Consider the following 6,934-nt stretch of genomic DNA (forward strand, 5'->3'; position numbering starts at 1 on the left):
TCCCTCCACCCGTGTCCTCCCAGCCGACTGGCTGCCTCCGTCCGCAGATTCTTCTACTGATACAAATCTCAAGAACCTCCTGCTTGCTTTCCACGCCCAGTGCTGCTGTTCTCTTAGCTTCCCATCACTCTTCCCCTGGACTGTTTCAGAAGCTGCCGTACCGGCCTCACCCCCTCCAGCCCTCTTCCTTCTCGTGGCATTCAGACGAATTGTGTCCCTCTAGGGAGGGGCCCTCACCCAATAGGATGGGTGTCCCTATAAGTAGAGGAAGAGACACCTGACAGTCTTGCCCAGAAGGATGGCCATGTGAGGACAGAGCAAGACAGCAGCATCTAAAAGCCAAAGAGAGGCCTCAGGCGGTACCTAAACTGCCAACACCTTGATCTTGCACCTTAGGCTCAGAGCTGTGAGAAAATAAATGTTGTTTCAGCCCCGCCCCAGTCCGTGGCTTTTTGTATGGCAGCCTGAGCAGGCTGAGACCCCGCCTCAGGCTCAGATCCACACCCTCTGCTCTAGGCTTGTGGGGTAGCGCTTGCTGCTCCCTCAGTCCTGTGCACAGGCTCCTCCTGGGACCCTGCCCCTCCTGTTGCAGCCCTGCACGCACCCTTCAGGAGTCGGTGTAAACATCACCTACTCAGGGCAGGTTACACGCTCTTCTTCTCAGCCTCGGGACAAATGATACCTGCTGCCCGTGCCCCTATTCCAGACATTGTGCTGTTGATTTCTTTGTCTGTCTCTCCCACTAAGCCCATGAGAGAGAGGAAAAAAAAACTGTATCCGATGCCTTTTTCATTCCTAGCACAGTGTGGTTTCACAGAATACATCCAATTTATTTTTATTGAATGAATGAATAAATGAATGAAAGGCAGCATTGTGTCATACATAAAGTTCTTAGAATGGTACCTGACACCCAATATGTACTATTGAGTGTTTGCTCATTAAACGGACAAAATTATGCTGAACATGCTTTGAATCACTTTTTCTGCCGTTGTAGCTGTTGGAGTCTTATGAAAGCTAAAGTAAGAACATATGGGAAAATAAAAGCCCAGATTTGCAGAGAGATTTACCCATGCAAAGCACTTCAAACTCATAGTTATTGCACTGGTTCCTGATAACTTTAGTCATGGCTGAACTGGAATGGAAAATTTTACTTCCTTTCCTGTATGTTGACCTCATCGGGCTCTGGCCGTGTTCATCTCTGAGTTCACTGTCTGCCGAAATAAACACTCCCTCTCCGTGGCAGAGTTCACATGCAAGCCTACCCAGGCCAGCTGGTTCATCCTGTTACGTTCTTTGGAGATTTGGTTAAACCTCTTTATTTTATTTTATTTTTTTAAATTTATTTATTTATTATCTTTGGCAGCGCTGGGTCTTCGTTGCTGCACATGGGCTTTCTCTAGTTGCGGCGAGCGGGGGCAGTGCGTGGGCTTCTCATTGTGGTGGCTTCTCTTGTTGTGGAGCACGGGCTCTAGGTGTGTGGGCTTCATTTGTTGTGGCACGCGGGCTCAGTAGTTGTGGCTCACAGGCTTAGTTGCTCTGCGGCATGTGGGATCTTCCCGGACCAGGGATTGAACCCACGTCTCCTGCATTGGCAGGCGGATTCTTAACCACTGCGCCACCAGGGAAGCCCCCTTGGTTAAACCTCTTTAATTGCTGGTGGGGCACCGAGTGATGTGGGCACGGAGGCAAATGTGGGTTAGGATGTTGTAGCAGCCGGAAGCACCTGGCACAAGGAGAGCATCTGGAGGAAGCACAGATGACTGGAGAAGAGTGCTGTGTTGACGAGAACCAAGTGTGGGAACAAACGGCCAATTCAATTTTACAAATGCTGATTGGATGCTCGTGTGGGCTTGGAATGCTTGGGATGCAAAGATGCCTAAGATCTGTTGCCTGCCTCTAGGGACCTCAAGCCAAGCCAGGTACGAGTATTCGATAACTGTTGGAAGAGGAGATGGAGAAGGACAAAGAGAAGAAAGAAGCAGGCATGGAGGCATCCAGATACATACATGGTGGAGAGTGTCAGGATGCAAAGTCTTAATTAGATATAGGAGGGAACCAAGGACGTCTCCAGAACTTTTAATGCGTTTGGATGCAGTTGAAATCTCACTGGTTGGAGGTGGCTCTGTAACAGTGGCTGCAGATAAGATTCCAACTGCAACTTATCTTGTTGGAATAAGAGGTTCCAACTCTGAACACTTAAGACTCTAAAATGAGCAGATTGGGAGGGCGGACACAGGGACCCCCTCAGCACCCTCAAAATCACTGCTGTCCCTGGAAGAAAGAAGCACGACAAACTGTCTCTGGGATTTTGCATCTTTTTGCATCCCAGTTACAGCATTAGCCATGATAGTAATCATAGCAATGATGGCTAATATTTAGTGAAGACTCCCCTGTCCTAAGTGGCGTCAATGGATCATGCCTTCGCATCCTCCAAGCTAGGGATTATTCATACTCCCACAGTATGGATGGAGAAACAGATGCACATTGAACCCCTGTAACGTGCCTGAGGCTGCAGAGGTGGTACAATGGAGAAGCACTTTTCCTAAACCCCCTCCTACCCCAGGTGGCTGCACTGACACCCTAGATGGGAAGGTTCACTCCTTTCATTGGCCTTGACTCCAGAACAGGTGGGCAGAACATGGTCCCCAGGCCAAGTGCAGCCTGTCACCTGTTTCTGTACACCTGTGATTAAGGATGTGTTTTAAATCGTCAGAAAATATCAAAAGAAGAGTCATATTTCATGATGCCTAAAACTTCTAAGAAGTTCAAAGTTCAGTGCCCATAAATAAAGTTTTATTGACACACAGCCACACTCTTGTTGACATCTGCCTGCTGTTGCTATAACAGGAGGGTTGGGCGTGCCTGGCTCTCAAAGCCTAAAATATTTACGTCTAAAGTAGAAATATAATGCTGTACACATGCACCTTATGTAATGTTATAAACCAGCATTACCTCAATTAAAAACAAAGATGAATTAGTTTTAAAAAAATAATAAAATATTTACTGCCTGGCCCTTTACAGAGAACACGTGCCAGTCCCTGCTCTGGGTCCAGACTGGAGTCTGGAGTGAGTTCCCCTCGCCAGGACACCTCCCTGTCCTGGAGGCAGCACTCTGCCCCCGCAATCTCTCCATAGCATAAAGTACCCCACCACACCCACCATGGAAGAGACTCCAGACCACAGGAGAACAAAAGCTACCCCCAAAACCCAGACCCTCAATCCCCCAAACTCCTCTCTCAAAGAAAAAAAAAAGTAACCTGACTCCATGGCCACCTTCACACTCTGGCAGGTTGGCGGTAGCCCTGTCAACACATTCATTCACCCATTCATTCATTCCACAAACAGTGGTCGAGTCCCTTGGCCTTGGTGCTCTCTAGGGTGGGTGAGGGAGTGGGGAGTGGACCTTCAGCCCCCGCAGAGTCAGTAGTTATCTCCAGTCTTAGACCCTGACCTCAATGGTCAAGGCACAGACTTGGCACTTGGACAGAACTGGGCTAAGATACTGGTTCTGCCACTTGCGAACTCTGCCTGCACAGAAGCGTCTAAACTAATGAGTCCCGAAGAAGTGAAGAAGCGGGGATGCTTTTATCCCCCTCTCACTTTTGTGTGGAGCGCTAAGGAAAACAGTGTGCGCAAAGTCCTTTGTACGGGGGAAGGGTGCACAGGACCAGTTCCAGAGAATTATACCAGCATCACCACGGACCTCTCTCTTGCTGCTGAAGAATCCAATCAGTCCCCATCTCGGAGCAGATAAAGTTGACACAGATTTACAGAAAACAACCCTGAGTGTGTTCTCTCTTTTTATACCAGGAATCACTGTACTATTTCTAGTCCCCTTGGTATTTGTTACAATCTCAAGATTTGAGTCAGGAAAAAAATAAGAATTTTCCTCTCACCAAGATCCTCTGGGATTTTTGAGAAAACACAGAACAGAAATAATAAGGATGTTGGCAATATCGGGCCGACAGCAGTGGGAAGAGGGGCCCGAATCCCCGGTCCCAGCGTCAGGCCTTTGGAATGCTGGGCCCTAGTGCAGTAATCCTTTTAGAAGAAAAAGAGGACAGGCACAGAATGTTCAGAAAGGAGTGAAATTTAACAAACAAAACACAACACATTTTGTGTCTTGTGAGGCTTTACAATCAAGGGCTTAGCAGAGACAGGGGTTGGGAGAGCTGAGTCGGCCCTTCCTTAATCCTATTTTGGTCTGTAAATTACCAAAACAGCGGAATGAGGGGGAGAATGAATATTTCCTCACCATTTTCGACAACCTTGCAGCTTTGAAAAGCTTGTAATTTGTTACCAGCAAGGGATGTGTGTCAAGTGCGGAAAAATCAGAAGACATTGCTCTAATTTTAAATTAATAAACAGAAGTCTTAAAAAAATAAAAAGATAAAAATAAATAAATAAACAGAAGTCTTCCCTCTGTAACTTCCCCCATCAGAGGCAGCACTGAAGGCTGGGCAGTGTGTGACCCCCATTCTGTCCTTTCTCTGTGTAAAGTGAGTGCGCAAAGCACACTTTTTCACCCAGTGGAGCCGGGCTGGTAGTTAAGACCAGGCGCCTTGGAGCTGCAGGACCTGGACCGGAATCCAGGCTCTGCCCTTGCCAGCTGTGTGACTTCAGGCAAAAGCTGCCTTCTTTCTGCCTCATTTTCCTCAACTGTGCTGTAGAGTTCTTTATAGCACCGACATCACAGGGTTGTAGTGAGGATTATATGGAGTATTATATGTAAAGCACTGAGACAGCAACTAGCACGGTTCTCCGTGTGTGTGTTGTGTGTGTGTATTCATTAATACATACATGCATTTTCCTTCAACAAACACATCAACTATTCACGGTATTTGGTAGCTCTTCTTTTTTGTGGGTTAATTATGATACATATGACCTCATATTGTCAGTATTTTAGGTTGTTTCTCATTCTTCACTATTATTAAAAAAAGCAAACTGTCATTTACATTTCTGCCCTTGGATCTTTGGCAACTCTTCCAATTACTTGCTTAGAATTTACAGCTAGAAGCTGGGCCAGATGCTGTGCTCTTTTTTAAGGATTCTGATACATAATGCTGAATTGCTCTCCAAAAGGGACTTTAACGTCCCAGCAGCATAGCAGGAAGGTGCCTCTTATCCTAAATTCTTGGTAATACTGGATATTTTCATCCTATTCTATTTTTTCATCAGGTAGGGGAGTTTTATTGTTTTAATTTTTATTTATTTTGATACCAGCAAGGTTAAACATTTTTGTTTATGTTTATTGGCTACTTTAATTTTTCCACTGGGAATTTGCTATTTATGTCCTTTGTTAACATATGGATTCATCATTTCCTTATTGGTTTGTAAGAGCTCTTTATATATTATAGGTGTTCCTTGTATTTTTAAGTTTATCGTCTGCCTTTAAATTTTGTTAAATGCCAAAGTATATCAGAGTATATTTTTCACCATTCAGAAGTTTTTTTGTGTGCATGTGTAAGTTTTAAGTACACAAATCCAGCAATATTTTCCACTATGACTTTTGTCCTAGAAGCCATGGTTATAAAATCCTTCTCTATAATCACCCTTCAGATTATAACAATTATTCTATTTTCTTCCAAAATACTTATAATTTCATTTTTACGTTTAAAAATTGAGTTTATATCAAGCTTATTTGGCCACTTGTATCTAATATGTACGGTTTCTCCCGTAGACTCAGTGATTCTATAAACTGATCATTATCCAACTCAGTCAATTTTTTTGAACATCATTGTTCTCCTCCAAAAAGTGAAAATAATGAAATCTCCCCTGCTTGTTATATTGTGAATATACACATTTTGAAAAGTATTAAGTGACATAGCAGTGTATATAATTACCACCAAATTCAACTTTAGGATGTGAAAGGCGTGAGACACAGAATTGAAAGGTTTGAGAATTTCTTCTAAGACTTTGAGGAGAAGTGAGAATTTTCAGCTCTAAGTTTCCCTGATTCTGAATGACCAGTAAGCTTACTAAAGCTGGGAGCAGGGAGGCATTTGGGGTTTTATAGCGTAAAGGTATGGTTTCAACATGTCAACGACACTTTATACCTTTAGAATATCACAGAGTTGACTTTATATCCTGTCCAAAAAAAAAAGTAAAATTCAAGTTTTATAACTTGAAAAGTTAGAAGTGGTTCTTATTATGTATTTCAGCTGGAAAAAAACAAAAACAAAAAAACTTCCATTTCCTAAATTGCTTTGATTCTCCGTAAACCTCATGGCAAATTTATTAGTATTGTGCAAGACTGCCACTTCTACAGCACAATATTTGCAAACTTTCGCCTTGTTATTGTCTCTGATCAGAATAGTGTAGATAAGGAGTAGGGAGGGCTCGGCTCAGAGCTGCCTCCACCCACACGCAGCCTTGCACCAGGACCCGGTGTGCTCCGGATCCATCGCCAGAGGGGACGAGGAGAGGGCCCCCAGCCACTCACCCTTCTGCTTCCTCCTTGGTCCTTAACAGGAACAGACCGCGCCGTTGACAGCTGACGTGGACTCGGCTTCAAAGATGAGAGACATTACCTAAGGGGAAACAGCACAGGTTTATGAGTAAACAGTTACAAAACTGTTTGTAACATTTCTGAAAGGCTGTCAATAACCCGCTGAATAATCCTCAGTCATCCATCTCTTTTATCGTTAGTTCGCTCAAGGTCCTGAAGGACAATGTCAGAAACATGAGGCACTTCGAGTGGTTTTCAAGGATGTGAACAAAGCCTCCCTCATTTTCTCAGATGAATGTAGTAAATTTAGCAGTAAGAGGTACACGAGGGCCGTGTTCCACCCTCATTATGCAGCCGTGACTGAATTTTGAGTAAGAAATTTCAATGCTCTGCAAAGTACCATGTGTTCTTCATTTGCTTTTCCCTTTCTGTGCCATCGGACACTATGTGAAGAAAAATCTTTTTTACTGATCAGAAAAGCAGAAG

The sequence above is a fragment of the Pseudorca crassidens genome, chromosome 18, assembly GCF_039906515.1.
Source record: "Pseudorca crassidens isolate mPseCra1 chromosome 18, mPseCra1.hap1, whole genome shotgun sequence".
Lineage (NCBI taxonomy): Eukaryota > Metazoa > Chordata > Mammalia > Artiodactyla > Delphinidae > Pseudorca > Pseudorca crassidens.